Here is a 23389-nt window from a genome sequence, read left to right as displayed (position 1 = left end):
ACTCAAATAACATGCGCAACATGCGCTTTATATGTTGGAGTGGGTAGCATTTCCACTTCGTATTCAGGAGGTCGCAGTTGCGCATCCTGGCGCTGAAACCGGCTACCTCTCAGGTTTTTCATAGTATTCATTAGTCCCACAAATACGGCCAGTACCTCGTCCATTCGCAGTCTTTCGGATTTCTTATTTAGTGTTCATCCTGTTATTTGATATCACATAACCTTAGATACTGAAAGTGTGGTTAAGCGTTAAGTAAGCTATGCTGTTAAGAGGAGGTCATTAAATTGTTCACTCAGTGTTGAATCAGTCAATCAGTAAGTCGTCCCAATTAACACATTCCATCGGAAGTTGCGCTTGAGCGGATAGAACTCATATATCAGTTCCCGGGTACACAGGTATACTTGGATGTCGGATATCTTGACTTATTTCATGATTTTTTTAGAACCTCCAGGTTCTAGAGGTTTAGAACCTCGTTGTTTGTATTTCTCTGTAATTGTTGTAGTTGTTAATCGTATTTGGTTTGTATTCACTGTGGTAGGATGTCCTTATTGTTGTGTTTTGTGTATTGTGTTTTGTTTGAACGTGTTGTCACTTAGTGTAATGTGTATTACTTGCCTGTTGTGTCCTATTGTGTACTACTGCCACCGGGCTAAAACCCAATTGCAGTATAATAAATAATATAAATATATATATAGATTCCGGGATAAGGTGATGTTGTCATTGTGCTTAATCATTTATGCGCTATACCATGAAGAATTTCTCATAGTATCACGATTTTAAGCAGTGACTATAGACGGGGTTTAGATTGGTAACTGAATTTATTGAACTCTTACAGAACGTAACTACAGGTAACTATAGCGCTATTTCACACACCCTATAATTTATTACAGCATTTAACTCTTTTTAGTCTGCTGTGTCTTCACTCGTCGTTGTCTAGTAACGGCTTCCTCAACTTCCATGTTCACGTCCTTACTGGCCGGCGAGTGCCTCACAACTAATGAACTTGTCCTGCTTAAAACACTTCGGCACGGACTGTACAGTAAACACCTCTTCCCGTAGCCTTCCTATATTTGTGTGACGTCACCGCGGACGTGTTCCCCTTTTGCGTGTGTACGAACAACGGGTATACATGCTACAATACTATACATTATCATGTTGACGAGGACAGCAGCCATGTCTAGAGGAACGAGCAGATGGATATCGTTCAGAGGTGCTCGGTTCGAATATCGACCTGGAAACGTGCTACCTTTGATAAAGTCTTTTGTAGTTTTCTTCAATCCAGGCAAATTCTGGGATAATGCATTGACTAGGCAATGATGTTTATTATTATTATTATTATTATTATTATTGGAGGAGGTGGGTTTCCCCATGCACCGCGACTAATAGTCTAATGTACCTCCCCCTTTGATATTCTACCAGTCGCCATACCCTGCCGGTACTGGCGCTCGCTATCAGACCCGTTCAGTCAGCGAGGCTGGCAGTGGTACCCGATAACTTCCCCATCTACCGGAGGCAGGCAATGATGTTTACTTTCAAACATTTTCCAGTACAACACTCATGAACCATCCTACCATTCGATGTTATATAGTGTAGGTACTGACAGCTTTTTAAAATAAACCACAATGATATCGCGGACGAAGATTGGGAACGTCTTGTAGTAAATGACAATAAAAATGCCTCTTGGAGCACTCTGATGTAAATCCCGCGGACAGACTTTTGTCTATTTACTTCTTCGATGAGTTTAGTTTTATGATCATAATTTTCTGACGTTATAGTATATTAACAAGTAGCGATATTATCTTAATATTCGCAAATTTATGCATCATTGAAACAAATCATAAAGCCACTGCTACCATGCGAAACTGGCTGCATCCGCCGGTTTGCATGGAAATTGGCTCGTCTAGCACAATGGGTCACGGATAGCTTCCGGATAGACAGGAGATAATATTCAAACGTATCTAACGAGTATATCCTGTTGGTGTCCTCCATAATTATGTAAGCACCGACTTTAGTCAGTTTACACCTATATTATGAAACCCGTCACACAAATAAAAGTGAATTTATATTCGCCTTTTGACAATAACGCTGAAGAGCACTGCCTGTCTTCTGGAAAACAACGCCGTTTAATTTGTTGAAAGTCAACCGATGTTTCGATGGAACATATCACTTCCACTTTCAGGCTCTGCTTACTAACTACTTCATGCTGGTTTTTTCTTGNGGGCCGCACCATACCTCAAGCGGTTAGTCGCTGGCTTCCCACCGCGGCGGCCCGGGTTCGATCCCGGGTCTGGTCAAGTGGGATTTGTGGTGAACAAAGTCGGTCCTACTTGAGCAGACCCAGGATCTAACCCGTGCCGCCGCGGTGGGAAACCAGCTACTAACAGTTTGAGCTATGGCGCGGCCTTGGGATTTATAAGATTAGGTCTCAAAGTACTGTACTTCGTGAACTGGCTCCTGTTGATGTAGAATATCGCCCGAAACATGAATACTGGCTTAAAATTCTAGATGCTTCGCTTCACTTTAGTTATATTTAAATTTAAACCTGGCTAAATGAATACAAGCACGGGCTGACTCACAGTTAATTGGTGTTCATTGGGCCATTAATTAATACCGAGCTTGCTTCTCGTTGCTTAGAAGGAAGAGGAAGGAATTTTGTATGGAACGCTATTCTTCGAGTTGTGAATATTCGTAGTTGTCAGCTCAGAAGGAAATGTGACCAAGTCCGTAAAGCTTTAATTACTTCTTTTCTTGTTAAGAGTAACTGTATATCCTGGTAAGTATTTCATGTTTTGAAAAGTGTGTGCTCCTGCTCTTAGGAGCAGCGTGATAGCTTCATCTGAAAGGAATAACGTGTTTGAAGGTTTATTATTCAGCTGAAGTAATGGAAGGGGAGAAAGTACCCTTAGAACGCTTCGACATTTCTGCTTGTGGAGTGGAGCGAACACTGTCTATATGAAGCGGGTACAATGCCCCGGCGCCATATTGCGTACATGGGCGTGTACCTGGGAGCTAGACCAGCGCAATTACATTACAGCGGGTAGGGGAGAGAAGTGGATGAAAATACTCTAAAATGAAACTCAACTTATATTTCCCATTAAGGGGAACGCTAACCCATGTAAGTTTCTGTACCGATTTTAAATTTGCTTATAAGCCAGTTAGAAAGAAGGAAGTAACATTAACTTTATAAACCTAGGACCCAAAAGAAGCAAAACAAAATATTTTGTTCGCGTGATCAAGTCCAAAGCAATCCCAAAGGTACGCTTAAAGGAGTGTCTGACGGACATCTGACTGGAATATCCTCCAGGGCCGAAGCATGACTAGTGTCCCTCTGCTATCTATTTTAGTCTTAGCCATTTAAAATATTCCATTTTCCATACTGGAATATGATGGAAGAAATTATAAGCATTGTAAAGATTTTAACTTGAATCAAAAGTAACCGATAGCTGTTTTTCAAGTTGCGATATATTTAATAATCTAACATTTACTAGAATACTGTACCTTGTGTAACTTGTCTGTTTATGGCATATTTAGCGATGTCAGTAGCTCAGGCTAGGGCCCCGCCATAGCTCAAGCGGTTAGTCGCTGGCTTTCCACTGTGGCCTCCCGGGTTCGATCCCGGGATCTGGTCAAGTGGGATTTGTGGTGGACAAAGTGGCGCTGGGGCGGGTTTTCTCCGAGTACTTCGGTTTCCCCTGCCAATCTTCATTCCACCAAGTTCTCCAATATCATAATCACCCGGGGCAGGCTACAATAGGAAAATCAGTGACCGCCGTGCCAAGTGGACCCAGTTGGTTTCCATCCCCCATTAAGGAAATTAAATAAAAAGCTCAGGCTGAATAGTATAAAGTGATGGGATAATTAATGAGTAATGAATTGTAAAGCATGTGAATGGAAGTGGTTTTGGACCAATTTGGGAAAAGCTCCGGATTTTGTCTTGAAGCAGATCTGTCAGAGTAGTCTGTCCGTCAGGGATTTGAACACGACACCTTCCGATGAATATGTCAAAAGCTTTAGCACTTGAGATAATTTACTCTGTGATCCTGTGCATCATTCGGCAACACAGAAATGCATACAAAAACGTGACTGGGAAAAGAACATGGGAGACAACAGGGGAAGGTATTAGCACGAAAATGACACAAAAAACGAAGAGAATTCCCGTTGAATTTTCACGGATGTTACACTATTCTTGACTAAAATTGCATATATTTTCAGGTTACCAGAGTGTCATTGTGTCAGTATTACCTCAGAAGATCGTGTATCCGTCATATTGCTGTTACCGACGGTAAGAGGCAAAAAAATTAAGGCTATCCCTATAATAGGCCGTGGAAGCCCATAGGGCTGTGAGACGTCAATGCTCCCACATTTTCTAGACAATCGGTTCACAGATGGCGGTGACAGCCTTACGCGCCGGCCGCCCTTTACCTCCAGGTATATTCCTGTTTCTCATTTATGTTAGAGGCTGAGTCAACACCAGGACCATAGTGCGGCTGGAATGATTAGGTCAATTGAAAGAATTCGATGACCTCATTGGAACTGAGTCCACGACCTTCCGGCTAGTTGTATAGTGCCTCAACCAACTACGCTACCGCATGTCCCCTCTGTTACCGATGATTCAAAATTATAACTTACAATATTGTGGTTTCTAGCAAATTTCATGAAAGTAGCTAGTCACTTTAAAGCTGGGACACACACACACACACACAGAATGATGATGCTATAAATCCCACATTTACCTTCAGAAAGGAATGAAGCCCGAAAAGTAATAAAGCTACTTTCCGACGCACAGATGGGCGGTTTTCGGGAGCCAGTTCTGACAAAATGATTGACGTGAAATATTGTATAGTCCTAAATGTAAATTTTCTATGGATGCTTTAGTTATCATCTTGCTTCTAAATAATTAATACAGGAAAACGCGAAAGGGAACATAGCAGTTTTAACCAAGCCTTGTAATTAGCTGAGGTGAACATACAATGTTCCCACAGCCCACTGATCCTGTATTTTTCATCGCATGCTGTGTAGTTCTCTTGCAAGAAAACGCTGTGATGACGTTTCACAGAAGCAAAGTCCGTTGAAATTTAACATATATACAGTATTGTGTTCATTACCAATGTTTTTTTTTATTCCTAAATGATGTTTACGTACTGTTTCGTGAGGAAATTACTTTACTAAAGAAGTACGGCCTTACTACACGGGTATCCTTTGCGTTGCGTGTTCCATTATGATTACTCTTCTGCGCAGTAATGATTGTGTTGTTAGCATAATCCCAGAAAATAATATCTGGCTCACACGCCAACTACAAAGCTCTAGTTACATACACAGAATATATGTGAATTTGTAGGAAATGTTCCAACATATGATATAGTACGCATTTCATTTGCAGTCTGAATGTCTGTGTGTCTAGTTTCAGGGTCGACTGCTTTGACAGAGGCATTACTGGCCGGGTGAAAGCAAGATTAGAAAATTGAAACTTATGTGTTCATAAGTTCATGTTATATCCATAGTAGAGTTTTAAGTAAATCGGTAAGTGGATAAAGATCAGAGATTGGAATATTGTGAACACAGTATTAATCCTTCACGATCCATAAAATCGGAGAATTTCCTGACCAGGCGAAAGATCATAAAGGGGTTTTCTGAGTAGTTTCGATTGAAATTAAAATCCTTTCCGCCCCAAGTAAATTAGTGTAAAAAATTCTTAGTTCTAATAAAAAACCTTCGAGTCTCCTTGTATCTCTTTGGAAGGCTTAGAGGCTTAACAGCATATTGTCACATGTTAAGTGACTAGATATGTGCTTTGGATTGGTAATCGGATTTATTAGGGTCTTACAAAGAGCAACTACAATTAATTGCAGAGCTGTCTCTAATTCATACACTCTAGAATTCAGTACAGCACGCACTAAGCGTTCTCAGTTTGCTGTGTCTTCACCGGTTGCCGCCTGGTAGCCCCTCAGCTTCCGTGTTCTACTGCTCCTGTCCTTGCTGGCTGGCGTCACTCTCGCAACTGACTATGGTCGGTCGGTTAAATTGCTGCTGGCTTTCGCCAGCACAGCCATTCCTGGCTTCAGTCTCCTCGAGATACATAACCAAGGTTTTACTGTCTCATAGACATGTACGTGTTTCGAAATGGGGCCTCCTCTGCGACGAAGGAGAGGTCGGTCTTTCTGTGTAGGCGCTACGCTTGTTGCATCGTAATTTCAGCACTAGAACGTCCGCGCTATCACGGCGTCCAGGTCGCTATGGATACTGTGCGGCTCTCAGGGTCCGAGTTATACGTGTATAACCTAGGCATGGACCGTACTGAAAATACCGCTTCCAACAGATCTTCTGTTGTTAAATAGATAAACGTGGTCCCGATCACGTGACGTTTCCTTGATAGGGATTGAGACTTAGTTCACTTGGTACGTCGGCCACTAATTGGCCTTTTGTACCAGACCCGGATGATAGATGAGTATGGAGCCATTGGTGGAATGATAATTGGCAGGAGAAATCGAAGTACTCGGAGAAAACCTACCCTGGTGTTTCTTTGTCCACCACAAACCCCATATGTCCTGACCCTGGCTGGAACCCGGGTCGCCGCGGTGGGAGGCCGGCGACTAACCGCCTGAGCTATGGCACGGTTCATGTGACGTTTACCGGGCGTGTTTGAAGAGCCTTTTCATGTCAACGGCTTTCTCTGCTGGTTTCAGAATTTTGGCTTTCAGCAGACATTCCACGTATATCGGTGTGGGTGTGTGTATAGGTTAGGACGACAAGATTTTAAAAACTAAAACCAAAAGAGAGACATATTTGGAAAATATACTGGAAACAAATTTGTACAGATTGTAGGATTTTAGGTATTCACAGCTCTTGTTACATCTTCTGGGATATTACGTCTTGTATTCTTTTGGAAGTCAGCCGACCTATCGGAGGAACATGTCCCCTCAGTCTTCAGGGTAGAAGAATAAACCAAAGAAGAAACCAGCGTGAAACAAATAGCAAGCAGTCTATTGACTTTCGGCGGAGTAAATGGCCTTATATTTCAGAAGGTAAAGTTCTTAATATTTGTATGAATTTTTTAAATTTGGCGCTCGTCTGCCACACAATTCCAATTCGTGATTAAGGAATTGGTTGTCTCTCTTGGACAGACATTTTGTGCCTCCAGGACGAACGATTTTCTTGCAGTAATTTACGGCCGTTACTTCATTTCCTAAACACAATAGAAATGTATTATAAAAGAAATTCGCTAATTCGGCGAACTATTCACTTCTATAATAATCTTCAGAATCTGCTAATAAAGATACGAGCTTTGAGGTGCGGGAATTCATATCTGATCTTCTTCTCATTTTATTTGGTGTAGCACCAAGTCGTTCTGCCACTTCATAGCATGACATATCGTCAGTTTCTTTTGTAATGATGTAGAAAATTACTCTCCAAGAAAAACTCGTATAACGAAACAATGAAGCATTAAAAAACCGACAATTCGACGCTCGAGACTGTTTAGTCACTGCACCCAGGCTCAGTGCGCATGCGAATCACAAACACGTGGCCAGTTACGAAGAGCCACTTACGAAAAGCAGAAGATGAAATTGTTATGTAACTTGTAAATAAAATGGCAATGTTGGCAACAGCGGAATTATTTGCTATCCAGTGTCATCTTTGTCAGCATTACGGAATACCTCGCTCAAAAAACGGGACATTGGTCACATGCACAGTTTGTAGGAAATCCCTGTAGAAAAAACTGACAATTCAAGTAACATGTAAATTAAAAAGACACACATACTACACGGGGAAACTTAAAGAATTTAGAGTCATTTTGGTTTGCCTAAATTGATAATGGCAACACTGAAAATTTATGGGTATAAAAATTGTGAAAATTATTCGTATATTCTCCTAATTGGTTCTCACACATGTATTTTGATTAATGACAACGCTACATATTAACTAGATTTCTCTGTTGATAAAGAGGACGAAAAATCAACAAGGAGCTGTGATCCCCCTTTTTTATCAAGAGGATTCAAGAACAAAGAAATGTTTGTAGAAGGACATTCAGAACCTCTGGATGTAACCATGGACCAGACAGAAGTTTATGATTGGGGGTGAAGGTTCAAAGGAGGACGGATGAGTACTAATGATACATCATGTACATGTTCTTGACGACAGTCGATTACAACACATGTTAAGGTTTAGGAGCAGATCAGGGAGCATATCCGGAACAGCGTTAGATTCAGCCATGTTGAAGACATATCTCGAATGGGCTTTGCTAATGGAAAATGCGGTTGAAGACTGGATTAACATTCCACCAAAAACATTTTACTCTAATGGAATTAGGAGACTTGTGGACCGTTAGACGAAATCGACCGAAAAAAAAAAACGTCTCTTGTCTATGATATGACTAAATATCCTGTGATTATTTTATTATAAAAACTGAAATGCTGTAAGATTTATTCAATCCTGAACATATGCTAGAAGCCAATGCATATGCGAGGGAGTCAGTAAATAGGTCACAACTAGGTATAAATCTTAAAACTTGAAAAAGAAAACATTTCTCTACATATCCTCCACCAACATTGATACAATTGTCCCAACCCTTTACAAGTGCGTCCAAACCCGCAACATAGAAATCTGTTTACTCTTGTCTCAGCATTTCCGCGCCCTCGTTTGAACCTTTTCGTCATCAGCGACATATTTGCCACCCAGCTATGAACAGCTTTACGCTAGAAACACTGCCCGCCGTAAATAAGATTTTTTTTTTTTACGAATATCCTTTGAATTGAGCCCTTCTGCCCACAAAAAACGCACAAGAGAAAGCTACACTTTCGCAATACACTCCTCAAATCTTGTCGCCATTTTGACTACTGAAACCAGCCTCTGAACATGGGCATGCACGTCTGTTACCTAGATTGTCATGAAGCTAGACTGTGCAGTTACCTAGTGATACACTTAAAAGGAAATCCATTAAGTTCGTTATAGCTGTTTGACTTCCATTTGTGACTTATTTACTGACTCTCCCTCGTAATTGCTAGGATTAAATATATCATCGTTGCAGCATTTGGGATATTACTCAACACCAGATTATATTATCCGGAGCCTATGTTTCAGACTTACTTTCGGGAAGCACATAGTTCGAATTCTGGCTGGGACTCTCTTTATTCGGACAAAGGTAACTCGTGTGTCTACTGTCTCTTCAGATGAATCTGTGGAGAGCATCGTCTGACAACCAGCAACCGCCACCTTCCAGACTGCTCATCACCACTCTGTATCACGTTCCAATCACATTGAGCACAGTGGTAGTTGAAACAGTGTCATTAAGCGATCTAAGAATCACTCAGCCACTCAATAAGTGAACTACATACGCCTGAGGTTTAGCTCTGACAAAGTCGCGAGTTGTGCTCTTATAGAAATTCTCCATGTTCAGCTTATTATTAAAATGGCATCCCCCTTCCCCCTTGATTGCCCGTACATCTGAGGATATGAAACCCTGATTGAACCATCTGATGTGTCAGAGCCGTTTAAAGAAATTTCTGGCGCAGCATTTTATAGTCTGCAGCTCGTTAAATGTGAGAACTGAAGTCAGCAGTTTCCGACAGATTTCTGAGCTAGAGCGACACCGCTGCTGGATACGATATGTGAGGAGGTGATTGGATATTACAAAATTTTGTAAAATGTTATCTTCCATCAACAGATCTCTCTTTACACTCGTGATCTCATACAGAATTTTCAATTATTGTAGAATGGGCCAAATCAAAAAGAAATTAGTAAGGTCTCCCTTTCTGTACCGACTGTTTTAGTTACTACATGTCACGTGCGTGTATTTGTGTGTGTTTACGTGCATGGACGTGCGTGTGTGTGTGTGTGTGTGTGTGTGGACAGGAGAATGTTAGGAACAAATAATGTTTGTTCTGAACTAGAGACTAGTATGTAAGATTAAGAGTTCAAATTTATAAAAGTAATTATTCGGAAATTGAAGTTATTCTTCGTTATTCACATAGAGAAGTAGTTGATTAGAATCAGAGGAATATTTGAAATTACGCTAAATTGAAATGTAAGCGGGTGTTACGACTGAAGTGATAAGTTATCAAAGCTCTCTTAACTCGATTTTTTATTCCGTCATATTATTAACAATGATACATGTCTTTTCATTTTCAGTTGGTTAATAATGTACCGATATATTTATATCTATTTATTCACGTCGAAGCTGATTGTAATAAAATGCTTCTAATTTTCCAAAATATGTTGAATAATCGACATTTTTATTTGAAAATTAAATATTATAATCGAATACCACCATTTCTCAAGTTTACCAGCACGTGTTCCTGAAAATTTTTATTAGATCTTAAATCGATTTCCATGAAATTTTTACATAAATATTTACCATTGAATTTTCATTATGATTGGTTAAGTAATTAAAGTAATTAAATTTTGTACGATTAGATATACAGAATTTTCCGAACGGGTTATTTTGAACAAACACCAGCTGAGAGCTCTATTCTACCACATATTTTTGAGTCGAACCTTGTTTTCAGATCATTAGTACATTTTGTATAAACATAAGCCACTCCTGAAAAGCGAGCATAAAGTTGAGTAAATAAGATATAGAAGTTCGTGGCGACGGCACAGGACGCTAGATAATGTCCAGAAATATAACATTGCTTGCAGGTACCCGAACGGGCAGAACTTGCGAAGTGTATGGAGACATCTAAGCGTAGTTACAAGAGAATGACAGGTAAGCTGGCCTCACTGTCACGCTCATGCCACCCTCTGCTTACAAATCGAGCTCACATCATTCTAGCCTTCTTCATGTCTGTTGTTACTATCCACTACTGCCTCGAAGTTTCTGTCAGTTGGAACTTAGAAGCCTCCAGTCTGCTTTGGTTTGACTTTATTGTTTTCCTTCAGTCACACGTTTCGTAAGGCAATCATCACCCCTGAAATAAGGTTATTTTATTTCAGACTAATTTGTTAAGAAACATCCACAATCGTGAGTCACTGGAACTATCAATGAATATAATAGAATATTGTGTATTATTATTAATATCATCTTCATGGACTAGGTCATACCTGGTCAGTATTATTATTAACTTCATGGTGTAGGCAGTCATGCTTGTTACGATTTGACATGTTCATTCCACCTTTTCCAGTGACTTTCTGTGTCTGACGAAAGACAAGCAGTTAATCTATTCTGAAAATACTGCTTCAATTCTCAGTGAGGTTATCGACCATGGGTATTGTGATATTTCATGTTTTTGCTCAGTCTGTACGCAGATGATGGCACAGTAACTTCGAATAGGCCCACAGATGCCTTCCTCACATTCTCGACGTGCTAACATTCTTGGTCATCTTCCCGCTTTTTTGACGCTATATAACCATTTTTGGAAGCAGTTTACTAAACCAATTTAAGAAACAGTCAGTAAAGCAATTCCTTTAACCATACGTTAAGATTTTAATTAATTAATTAATTAATTATAAATGCCTGTCTTCCATTCATTCTTTTATGGAATCATGTGACAGTACAATTTGTCGTTTGTCTGTAGGTCGAATAGGTAACAAACCGGCTGTTGAATCAGTCAAGTCAGAAAGTCAGACAGAGTGAGGTTATGTGTGCAATAAAACGGCAAATATTACAGACCTGAGACATAAGATGATATTACCCTACTTAATATGAAGTAAATTTCATCCTGTACAGATCCTTGCATTCACCGAATTGCTCTGCATGCAGATTTAGCTGCCGTTCTTAATCATAAACTCAACGCCTGTACGTATGAGACACGTTTTGTGGGCGCAAAATTTCATATCATCATTCATTATAACTTACTAGTAGTTCCAGGCTCGTAACACAGTTTGCCATCTAGCTAAAGGGGTCAAATTTCCTTAAGTTGTGTTTTGGGGGAAACTTTGGTCATGCGGTGGGTAACTGACCACTTAGAGCAGGATGGGGTAGATATCATATCCGCTCTTCATATCGCTCAGGCCGTATTAAATCCACCTGTGATATGAGCAAAGTTTTGCTTGAAAATGTGCGCCGTTATCTCAGTTTCCTGCTGTCCAGCGAGATAGAAGCATCCGTTAGATGGAAGCTTTCGGTACAGCACTGTCAAAGCATCACAACACATTTCTCTATGCTGCAAATAACTGATAGTTTTCTAGTGCCTCACGACTGAATACAGAATTTACTCAATAGCTTTATGATTAATTAGGGGTTTAAATTTATTGACAATCGAGACTAAAATTTGTGTCTCGAATTTGTAGTTAAATATCAGCTAGGCCCTTTTAAGTAATATAAACACGAGAATATCTAGGACTTGAAATTCTTACAGAGGTGGTTATGAAGGGTTTTATGTAATGGGGTAGAACGCTGTGTAAGACGTTGAAGGTGAGTCGACATTTCTGAGGATTACGATGCCTCTATATTTAGGGCCGAAGGAGAAGCTTGAAGCAGGTAGCAAGAAGGAAAATTTCATAGAATTTGAGGTTCTCAGAGAGGTGGACATGAAGAGTCTTCCAGGCGACTGTCACATAAGTAACTCGGCGTTGCTCCAACTGCCCTGCTTATAACATATCGGCACGGGCCCCTCAGAAAGATATTGCTCTTCTGTTGTTATTTCTACTGTTGCGTTCATGTCTGTTTGGATGCTCACGTGATCGCTACTGAACAGTTGCATAGCAACGACCGTTGTTTAGAGAACCGTTACTTAGCGACGGCTGTTGTATAATTGTTTATCTCGCTGTCGGTGCCTAGCAACGGGTATACATGCACACGGATATGGTGAATGCCTCTCTTTCGCAAACCAACGATGAACTGTAAAATAATGGCGTTGCGTGATACTTACAGGCGAACCCCAGCTGACGAAAACAATGTATTATTCGAAGTATGTTTGTGAGTTGAATTTTCTTACCTTGAATTTATTTTTTTCATTAGATTTGTTAATGTCAGTTCGTTAAAATAGCTCGTGACCGCTTCTGTGGTCTAGTGGTCAGATATTCTGACTATAGATCCAGAGGTCTGGGTTTGATTTTCGGCTCTATCAGATTTTCTGAGAAGTAGTGGATCTGAAACGGGGTCCACTCAGTCTCGTGAGGATAATTGAGGAGCTACTTCAAGGAAATAGCGGCTCCGGTCTAGAAAACCGAAATTAACGGCCGTGGGGATTCGTTGCGCTGGCCAAGTGACACCTTCTATCAGCTAAATTTGGCACTAACTTCACCGACAAGCGGCGGTCGCTCGGTCGGTATAGTTCGCTTGCGGACGAAAACCACGGAGTTTATTTGTTTGTTTTTGTTGCTCGTAAACTCATGGTTCTGTATTAGTTAAGTTAATTTGGAGCCGCAGTTTATTGGGCCGTACAATGTTTATAAATACGAAATTTTCGTAAGTAAGAATTCCGCCTGTATTCCGTTTGAAATGTTGCCATATGTGAATTTATAAATGTTTATTATGTCCGATAATCTCAGAGGTATATGAAACACGTTAAGAAGAAAATTCCGCCCGAAGCATATCATTCCTCTTTGTTGAAGTGTTATTACAAACAACCACGAAACACGACACCGTCTCATTTTCGCTTTTTTTTAATAAGCGACACACCAACAAAATATGCGACTTGTTCTTCTTTATCCGATAATTCACCACACAGCACGAAACAATGTCAAGTGTAGCATCATGCACCGTACAAGTAGAAAAGGGCATTGAAGCCACATATATCACCAACTATGTAGAGCATCTGGGTCTGGTGCATCTGTGTATTTCTGAAGGTGTATTTAGTATGGCACATTCTGAACTATATACCGGTCACGGTAATCGAGCTGTGTAACGTATGAACTGTTTTCGCTCGCTCGAACGCCGGGATCGTGGGCTCGAACCCCATTCAAGGCACGGATGTTTAGTGGGTGTGTATGCGTATATTTGTGTTTGTGTTTTCCTGTGTTTAGATAGAGGCCTTGCGACGGGCTCATCACCCGTCCAAGGAGTCCTGCCGTTTGTGAAAAATGATTACGGAACTGAATAAGAAGCCAGGGCCCTGACTGGGCTGGAAGAGCCACTGAAAAAAATTCTGAACCATATGTTCAGAGGACAGGACGCTAGCTGAAAAATGCTCAAGGTTCAGTTTGGAGCTTTTGTGAATTATTTACACTGAAAGCATAGGATGAGCACAGAACTGAAATACCAAGTCTCTCTCTGTCCGTGCATGCCCCGAAACATAACATAGTTCAATTACGCTCAACATCCGAAGCAAGCCTGTGAACTTAAAATATTTCCAGATAATTTAATTATCAAGGTTATAATCGTGGTCATCTGAGACCTCTGTAGTTTGGTAAGTGGTTAACACCGTTTCGGAGAAACTTGCTTTCTCTATCTTCAGGGCTTTGGGTTATTCTAACAAACTGCACGACGTCACACCCTACACTACTGTAAGAGTACGAGCCATACAGCCATGAGACTATCAAATATCAACTTCGCTTGTTTCTCCTGTCTGTCCGCTATGATCCATAATTTATGAGCTGAAATTCCTGTATTGTATACAAGAAGTTCTAAAGTTCTAAAAGGTAAAGCTATCCATGTAACAGGCCATGGAGGCCCATAGTGTTGTCACACGTTGAGGCTCCCACATTTTCTAGACAGTCGGCTCACATGACGGGGTGAGGTTGTCAGCCTTACGCGCCTGCCGCCCTTTACTCCCAGGTAGATTCCTGGTACTCATTTTTGTCAGAAGCTGGGTCGACCCCAGAGACAAATTGCGGTTGGAAGAATTAGGTCAATTGAAAAAAATCCACCCCATTGGGACACAAACCCGCGACCTTCCGGCTTGTAGCGTAGTGCCTCAACAAACTACGCTACCGCGTGCCCCCATACAAGAAGCTTCTAGGAAGAGGTCATTATCTATTTTCCTTTATACAACAGGGACCGTATATAAAACGAAAGAATTAGCGGGGAGACACAGATACACAGATGGCTTGTTGCCAATTAATGATTGAAGGGGGACACACACAGAGAGTAAGGTGAACTCTTAAGCCATCCAACAAATATTAGGGGATATCATAAGCCTATTTTGTTTTTTTTTTTAAATAAGCTATGTAGGTTGAAAAAGTAAACTCTCCTATTTCTTTCTCCAAGTCCATTACCGTTCTGGTGTGGTTTAGAGAAGTTAATGTTTAACATCTTAGACGATGGGAAGTACGCATTAACTCGACGCATTTCCTTGTTCATGTTCACCTTGGTTCTAAATTATCGGTCTTCGAGTTCATGCTTGTTATATCAGAGACTTTCCTTTGGGCAATGTCTGCTCTCGTAGCAAGCATGGAGCTTCTGCTAAATGCGCTTCAGCTGTTAATGCTGTTTGTAAGGANTAATTTTAAAATTATTAATTTTATTCAGTATATATATATATATATATATCGTTACTTGAGAGAGTGACTGTAGACGGGGGTTTGAATTGGTGGCTCAATTTGATGACCACTTATACACGTAACTATAACAGCCTCACTGGTTTACGCACTTTATAGATCTCTGTGACTGCAGAGCACATAAATTCTTATATATATTTACTAGTCATTTCCTTTTAACGGATCCTGACAATGACCTCTGCTTACGTCCTTACCGTCTGGTGAATATCCCACAACTCACTGATTGCGCCAAGTGATCTGGTTACAACTTCTCGGCAAGGACCACACAGAAAACACCGTTCCTCTTTTACTGTTAAATTGTTGCTTATTAAGAATCTGTTGTCTAGCAGCAGGAGTTATTTCGTTGTTTGTTTCGCGGTCGTTACCTAGTAACGAGTTTCTGCATGCTACAATATTTTCTCACCGCATAAGATTACGCTGATTAAATTTTGACTGTTGTGTAAATAATACAAATTGTCTACTTTTGTATGTTCTGTGTATGTGTTTTGTTTTCTTCCTTTGCTCATTCATACTTTATAATGGGCATTGCATTGTTAAGTAAGCACGCAAATAAGAAAATAAAGAATTGTAAGAGTTGATGTTTTCACGGCGGTGACTGTGAAGAAAGTAGTCTTCTGGGATGTGGCGCCGTGTAGATATCCACATACCAGAAGACTGCTTTCTTCAAATAAAGAATTGCACTGAATTTGTCAAGGATATTATGCAGAGTGATTCTAAATTATTATCAGGGTTTTCGTGGCCTCTAAACTGAAACCCCGACAATAATTTAGAATCATTCTGTATATCTGCCTGAATAAGATTCGTAACTATTTTCCAGACGTGTTTGAGGTTTTTGTGCGCTCTAAGAATTCAGTGCCTAAACTGAAGGCACAGTGAGAGGAACTGTACGAGGATCTGCTTGTCCAATATTCGGTCTTCAAATTACAAGCGATTTCAGTTGTATTTTACATTTAAGGTGAAGTATGAATATTTTCAGACAGCATACATTCTTTCTAGTTAAGATCTGATGTATTTCTTTTTTCATTTAGGTATTTATAGTCTATTTAATGACGCTGGCAGTAGCTCAGAATATGCATCGTCTAGTGATGAGTTGGTAGTGCATAATGAATTGAAAAGGATGTGGGAGGAAGTGACCGTGATATAATTTGAGATACCGTCCCGGAATTTGCCTTGTACGATGGAGATCGAAGAAGAACACCCATTTAGAATAGTAGGTGACAGAGACAAGATTCGAATTGGAGTCCACTGATTGTCAGGCGGAAACTTAGATCATTTTTTGCATTGATAGCTATATAATTAGTACAATATTATTTGAGTATCCTAATGTAATCATCATATATCCAATACCAGCATTTCATATTGTCACGTGCAAGGGGGTAAGCGTGACGAAATGACGGGTTATAGTTCGGATAATTAGATTTATGAGCAGATTTGAATATAACCTCTTTTAATTACACTTAGATACAGCGCTATCGCTGATTTACACACTTTCCAGTTCACCGTTGCACACGCACTATGATTTTCTGTCTTCCACTAGTCGTCTCCGAGCAACGGATCTCTACACAGAAACTAGCCCTTCAAATCACTCCAAATATTGCACATAATTAAGGTCTTCCAATCACACGCCAAGTCTTCACATGACCAACTTCCCGTTGCTGTTACTTAAACACACTCAAACACTTTCATATACTTCCGAATATTCAAGTCTGTTCTGTCTCTAACTGTCGTTATATATTGCTTCCTCACTGACCACGCAGAAAATAGCCAATATTGTTGGAAGGTGTTTACCGAGTGATTGCCTAGCAACGGTCGCGGCACGGACTCCATAGAAGGCCAGTTATGTGATAGCTACCACTGTTGCGGTGTGACGTCATTGCGCCTCCGCGAAAGTCTGTTTACAGAACCGTTACGTAGAAGCGGGTTGCATAATCTCGTTGTTCCACTCTTGTCAGCGTGCATCGTGTATGTTTACCTTTCCGTTATCCCTCAACGCTCTGGACATCCACGTTAAAATATATTTATGACGTCTCTCATTAAGGCATAATTGTATATTTGTCAGAAGCATCACTTTGCGGCAACTTTGCTTGCTTTTCTTGAATGTTCCTACCTAATTTATAGCTACTGTGTATGTGCACTACCGGTTATAACGAAATTAGATTCATACTTGTCTGTCTTTTCTCACGGGAACTGAGGTCTTTGGAGAGAGACAAGCGTCAAGAACCGTCCTGTGTTTAAGACTATTTCATCCCCATCTGTAGGTCTGTATATTGTATAAAATTGTGAATTTGTGTTCCGAATTCTTTGATTGTCGTGGCTTCCGGTTGTCAGTAGGATGTTTCATAAAAACTAATACCACATTTTGCAGCTACCCCCTTCCTGAATCGAAGCGACGCGGAATACGACCTACGGGCTGCTTATGCGATTTGTTATGGGAGGTATCGTAGAAGATTTCTACAAATTCCGAAGCCCCAGTGCTTTACGAAGGTCACGTGCCAACCCGCAATTTAGGATATGCTCAGTTATATTATTCCCCCCCCCCTTAGGCATTGCCTTGGAAACCCAAACATAGTTCTGCTTTTAAAAATTCACATTCCAATTTCTAATGGTCTGTGGAGGCCACATACTCTTTGTACTTTTGTGTAGACATGAATTGGAGAAAGTACAGCTGTTTTAATCTCTGTGTAATTAGATCAACTGCTATCTATCTATCTATGGCTCCACAGTTCTTTGTTGGACCTTGGTCGTTTCTTCAGTTTCCTAATCCTATACACAGTCGGTAGGACTCATTCAACGGGGGATCAGCCCGTCGCAGTGTCACTACCTACACACAGAACCATACAAACACAGAATAAATGCACACAGACATCCATGCCTCAAATGGGATTCGAACCCGCAATCAAGGAGTTCCACTGAACGAAGACGGTTCATGCCTTAGATCGTGCGGACACTGTGATCTGCAGAGATCAATTGTTACTTTTCTTTGAAAGTTTGTGACGACGGTACATTAATACAAATATTAAGTTTCTGAACATTATCTATCGTCCTGTTTTACATAAAGCATCACTGTTTTTGCTCAAACACTACGTATCGTACATTGGATCCTGTGTCCGTCTTCAAGTAAACCTATTCGGTCGGCACCAATAGAGAGAGCTGGTCCTTATCTTAGGTCCGTAGACAGAATCTAGTCTCCGAAACGTTGTATTTTAAATAAAAACTGGACGATGGATGATTTTCAGGAACATAGTACTCGTATTTGCTACATTTCTCTCTGTAAGATTCTACTGCTCAATAATAAAACACTCTTTTTATGAAAAGAATTATAAATACACATTTTATATACACAGTGTGACAATTAAGTTCCCGAACTGAGGTCATAGAAACACACATACGCAAAAACATAAATACTTACTAACACCATCACTCAATATAGTTTCCGCCTGCTTCCACACAACGTTTACATCACTCATATAACGCTTCGAATGCCCGAGAAAAAGCTTCTTCCCGTATCGCCTTCAGTTCTCTCGTTACAGTCTGTTGGATTGATGAAACAGTCTCAAATCCCGTCCCTGTCATCTCATTTTTTAATTTAGGAAATGGAAGAAGTCAGCCGAGTAGAGGGGATGGGATGGGATAACAAGAGGATCCTTCGTTTCTCCAGAAACTGGGAGACAACGCCCGAAGAATGCGCCGGTGCATTGTCGTGCAGAAGATACCAGGACCCACTTTCCTGAAACTCAGGCCTAACGCAATGAACTCGGGAGGTCGATGTTTAATCAACTATTTATAAAATTTACTATATACATTCTCTTTTCCCGTCACAAATTCGTGATGAATAATACCTTTAGCAAAACGAAAAGATGCAGTCGATTTTGTTTTCGCCCGCGATTTCTGTATTCTCACTTTCTGAGATTCTTTGAATCCTCTGTGCATTCAAACACAGTTATTCTCGATAAAAATTCTCTACCGTATACACTTTTCAACATTTCAACAGCTTTAATAGCTGTTTTCTTTTATTTTACACAAAACTTAATCGCTTCTCTTTGTTCCATTTTGAAACCTTCGACACAGCGAAAAATACTAACTTCACCAAAACAATTGTAATCCTCATATGCATCAACCAAACAAGTTGAAACTTGCACTTCTTATAAATAAACTTTCTGTCTAACTAGTTCCCTTCATCTCCAATAGATGACATTAGTAGTATAACTGTAAAAGCGTCAGATCGGGAACTTTATTGTCACACTGTGTAGTCATCGGTCCTTAGAAACCACTGAAATAAAATTTAATGCACATCTTGAAATGAGACAGTATTTAAGAAGTAATTAAAAATTGTTCTTGCGTATTTTAAAAAATTTGAACATATAAAATAAATCGATCCTGTACTCCAATAAAGGAGTACAGGATCGATCAGACATGAAAAAATGTCATGTTGTTATGTTCAGTTTCCGTTACCAAGAAATCAGAGCACAAGCCAAAAAAGATACTACAATGGTTCATATGTGTAGTTCTATAATGTAATATTATTGTACTATAACTTACGCAGGAAGGCTGGTGTCAACTATTTCCAAAATTTTAGAGAAATAAACCTGCACTTGTAATTTTTGTAATCGCACTGAAATCGAGACTTAGGATTTTCCGCCGAAAAATACTTCGTAGATGCGACAGCAGATGACAGCTCTGTACAGCAGTATTTTACACACAGGAACAGTTAAGTTTAGGAATAGGTCCAGATTAGTACACTTACCCTACATCTAAGTGAGATCTAGGTATAATATTTATTTACAATTTTATTTGTGTGTTCCATAGTTTAGGAGATATACATAAAAAGAGCGTATGTTGCAATTGTACCCGAAATTGAAGTACACTTTTAACTTTTATTTGTAAAGTTACGGTCAATAACTCTGGTACAGTCGTCATACACACAAAGTGCAACATGCACGTCAGATACCGACAGTAATTTTTATGGAAGACTTTCACAGTTTTCCTAGGTTATGTGCGTACTCACGCCGGTCACGTTAGCCGAGCGGTCTAGGCATGTACTGTCTTCGCTCGCTTGGAAACCGGGATCGTGGGTTCGAATCCCACTCAGGGCATGGATGTTTAGTTTGTGTGTGTGCGTTTTTCTGTGTTTGTGTACAGGTAGTGGCCTTGCGACGAGCTGATCACCCGCCCAAGGAGTCCTACCGAATGTGTAAGATCTAGAAAAACCGAAGTGAACGCAGAAGTTCATGAAGGTAGGCCTAGGCCCACTGGCGCTGTAGTGCCAAAAGGGGAAAAAAATGTGTGCGCTCACTGCTGTTAATGAACGATGACGAAGACCGTGTCATGGAGAAACGAACTAAATGTATCTGCAGTCACGTAGAATTTCGTGATTTACGTCTGAATGTGTTTGTTTCATAGAGTAACGTCACTGTCTCAGATGCATTCATTATACGGCATCGAATGGGGTAATGATTCATGATTGATGAAGTGAGAGGGATCTAGAAGGAAGCAGATAATAAAGACATATCATAAGGTTCTCTTCAGGCATTTACATATTCTGAGAAAAACCACGAAATAACTGAAGGTAGTCGACATCGGGACCGAGATTCGAACCGGAAACCTTCCAAATATCAACCTATTCTTGTTTATAATTCATTTATCTAACCGAAATACACCGAACAGGGTGGTTCAGAGGTAAAGCTCTAGACATATTCTGGAGATCCTTGGTACGAATCTTACCGGGATATCGGCCATTCTGACTGTGGTTTTGCATGGTTTTCCTCAGGCCTTGCACATGCAGGCTGGGATTGTAGTCGAATGTCGATTAGGTGACGACCGCTTCATTCGAAATATTTTTTTTTTCAGTTCATTATTCGTCATGCACTCTGTCATTCGATTTCAAATACTGCAGACAGTGAAAGCGTAGTAAAACAGCAGCAAGCCCCACAAACCTAACTGCAACGATCGTCGCGGAATACTGTTCTGCATTTCAGTGCGTATTGACAAGTTCCGCGAGAAACACATGAGAACTAACATACTTCGAGTGTCTCCTCTATACGTATTTACGCATATGCCAGCAATTATCATGCATGAATAATTACAAATTTTAATGCATTGTCTTTCAGATAGTAGCGTATATAGTTTTATAGAAGTACCTGAATAGTTTTAGAGAGAAATTCAGTTTGTGCCCTTGACAAGTTGATAATATTTATACATGCAAAATATTGTGACGCGTTACCTTACGTCCATCGCCTCGCAACGGCTACAATGGAAATTGTTGAGTTCCAACAGCGACAGGGCGAATACAAACAGACCGTTGCGAAGGAGCGTTCCCGAGGAAACGGATTGCCGAACACGTGAGTTTGGAATAGGCACTTCCATGGTAACGCAAAGAACGGTGAGCCGTTGCGTAGAGAACGCCGAATCTCCCCGGAGATGAGTCTCCACGGTTATAACGAGGGTCCATTGCATAGTAGCGGCCGAGGTTATAAAAAGGGTTGAAGGCATTTGCCAAGTCAGTTGGAACCTACACGCCATACCATATAGAGGAAGACAGCAAGAAGTCAGTATTGGGATGGCCGCCGCCAGAGAGAGTTGAGACCCAACCGCGGCCAAGGATACTTGATACGTCGCATTGGAGTACTGGGCCAGAAGTCAAGTGATATTGCAAACGATAATAATTGTAAGGTGTGTAAGTGTGAGTGTCCAATAAAGATTCGCCAAATCCGAGACCCATGTAAAGTTATTTGTCGCGTGACATACACAGCACGTGACAATATTCTACTGATATGCATGATGTATAAGGTGTATCATTCGAAATTTCACATGTAACAAGTAATTTATCTGAGCCAGAATTTTTTTTTTCTGTGGCGCTACAGCCCCAATTTGGGCCTAGGCCTACCTCCATGAAACTCTCCGTTTCACTTTGGTTTACTAGATCTTGCACATTCGGTAGGACTCCTTGGGCGAGTGATCAGCTCGTTGCAAGGCCTCTATCTGTAGACAAACACAGAAAAACGCACACAAACATTCCAACATTGGGATTCCAACCCACGATCCCGGCTTCCGAGCGAGCGAAGACAGTACATGCCTTAGACCGCTCGGCTACCGTGACCGGCGAACCAGAATTATAGATTAACTAAACCACTACATAATCTTTCGTAATATGTTAGTTTAAGTATATTTTTCATATAGATTTTGTTACAACGATGGTAATGATAACTGAAACACGTGCTTTAAAACTGCATGTATTTCTGTCCAAAAGAAATGAACGGAAAAATTTATCACTGTACAGACATGAAATACAGGATTACTGTATATAGTATGATACTGTTAAAATATTTTATAACTAAGCCTTTCAGCTGCGTGGACGTGAATAGTCTATCGGACCTTACAGGTCACAGAAATTTATTTTTCTTATTTTCTTGTTTGGCAGAAGAGTACAAAACAGTTTCGGACACGTGAATTCTCTCAGCTATCGTGTGTAGCATGCATCCCTTCATGTCGTGTTAGTGGGTCTATATATTTTAAATCAAGAGGGAATAAGCCCTATTAAGTTTGCAGGTAGCTAGGTAGAAAAATGTCTTTCAGATGCCAAGAACATGACTGTTAACATTGCTGGTGTCAGTTACCTGTATGTACAAAGGGATTGAAAGGCTGTTATGAAGTGTTTAAATATTTATGGGGCATGTGCTGTTTACGGAGCGTGTCTCGTGTGAAGTTTCTGTTGTTTGCGCCTTCCTTCAATATAGAACATTCATGGGAACCATCAACATAAGGCATTGCAATATTAAACCAATTCCTTTGTGCCTTATCGCAGGTCCTTGTATTCATATCTTTGTATTTTTAGATACAGACATACATGTATCATTCATCCATTACAGATTAAGATGTATTGTTTTCACAATTAATTAAAATTAGACATAATACACCACGATGTTGTATTTTAGCGTCCTGTTGCACTGATTTTCATCCATGATATGTACACAGTTGCCGTCTTGTAGTGCACTCAGTTTCACCTGTTACTTCACGACAT

At 40.3% G+C, this 23389-nt stretch overlaps 1 long non-coding RNA gene across 1 annotated transcript in view; it reads left to right on the top strand.

Moving 5' to 3' along the window:
* Positions 1-23389, top strand: part of LOC117283011 — a 205434-nt gene that overhangs the window by 123338 nt on the left and 58707 nt on the right. Inside the window, exon 2 of the long non-coding RNA XR_004513996.1 lies at positions 10633-10699. This is a non-coding gene — a long non-coding RNA (uncharacterized LOC117283011). The remainder of the gene's footprint in view (positions 1-10632; positions 10700-23389) is intronic.

The sequence above is a fragment of the Cryptotermes secundus genome, unplaced genomic scaffold (genome assembly GCF_002891405.2).
Source record: "Cryptotermes secundus unplaced genomic scaffold, Csec_1.0 scaffold22, whole genome shotgun sequence".
Taxonomy (NCBI): Eukaryota; Metazoa; Arthropoda; class Insecta; order Blattodea; family Kalotermitidae; genus Cryptotermes; species Cryptotermes secundus.
This window is presented reverse-complemented; position numbering and strand designations above follow the sequence as displayed.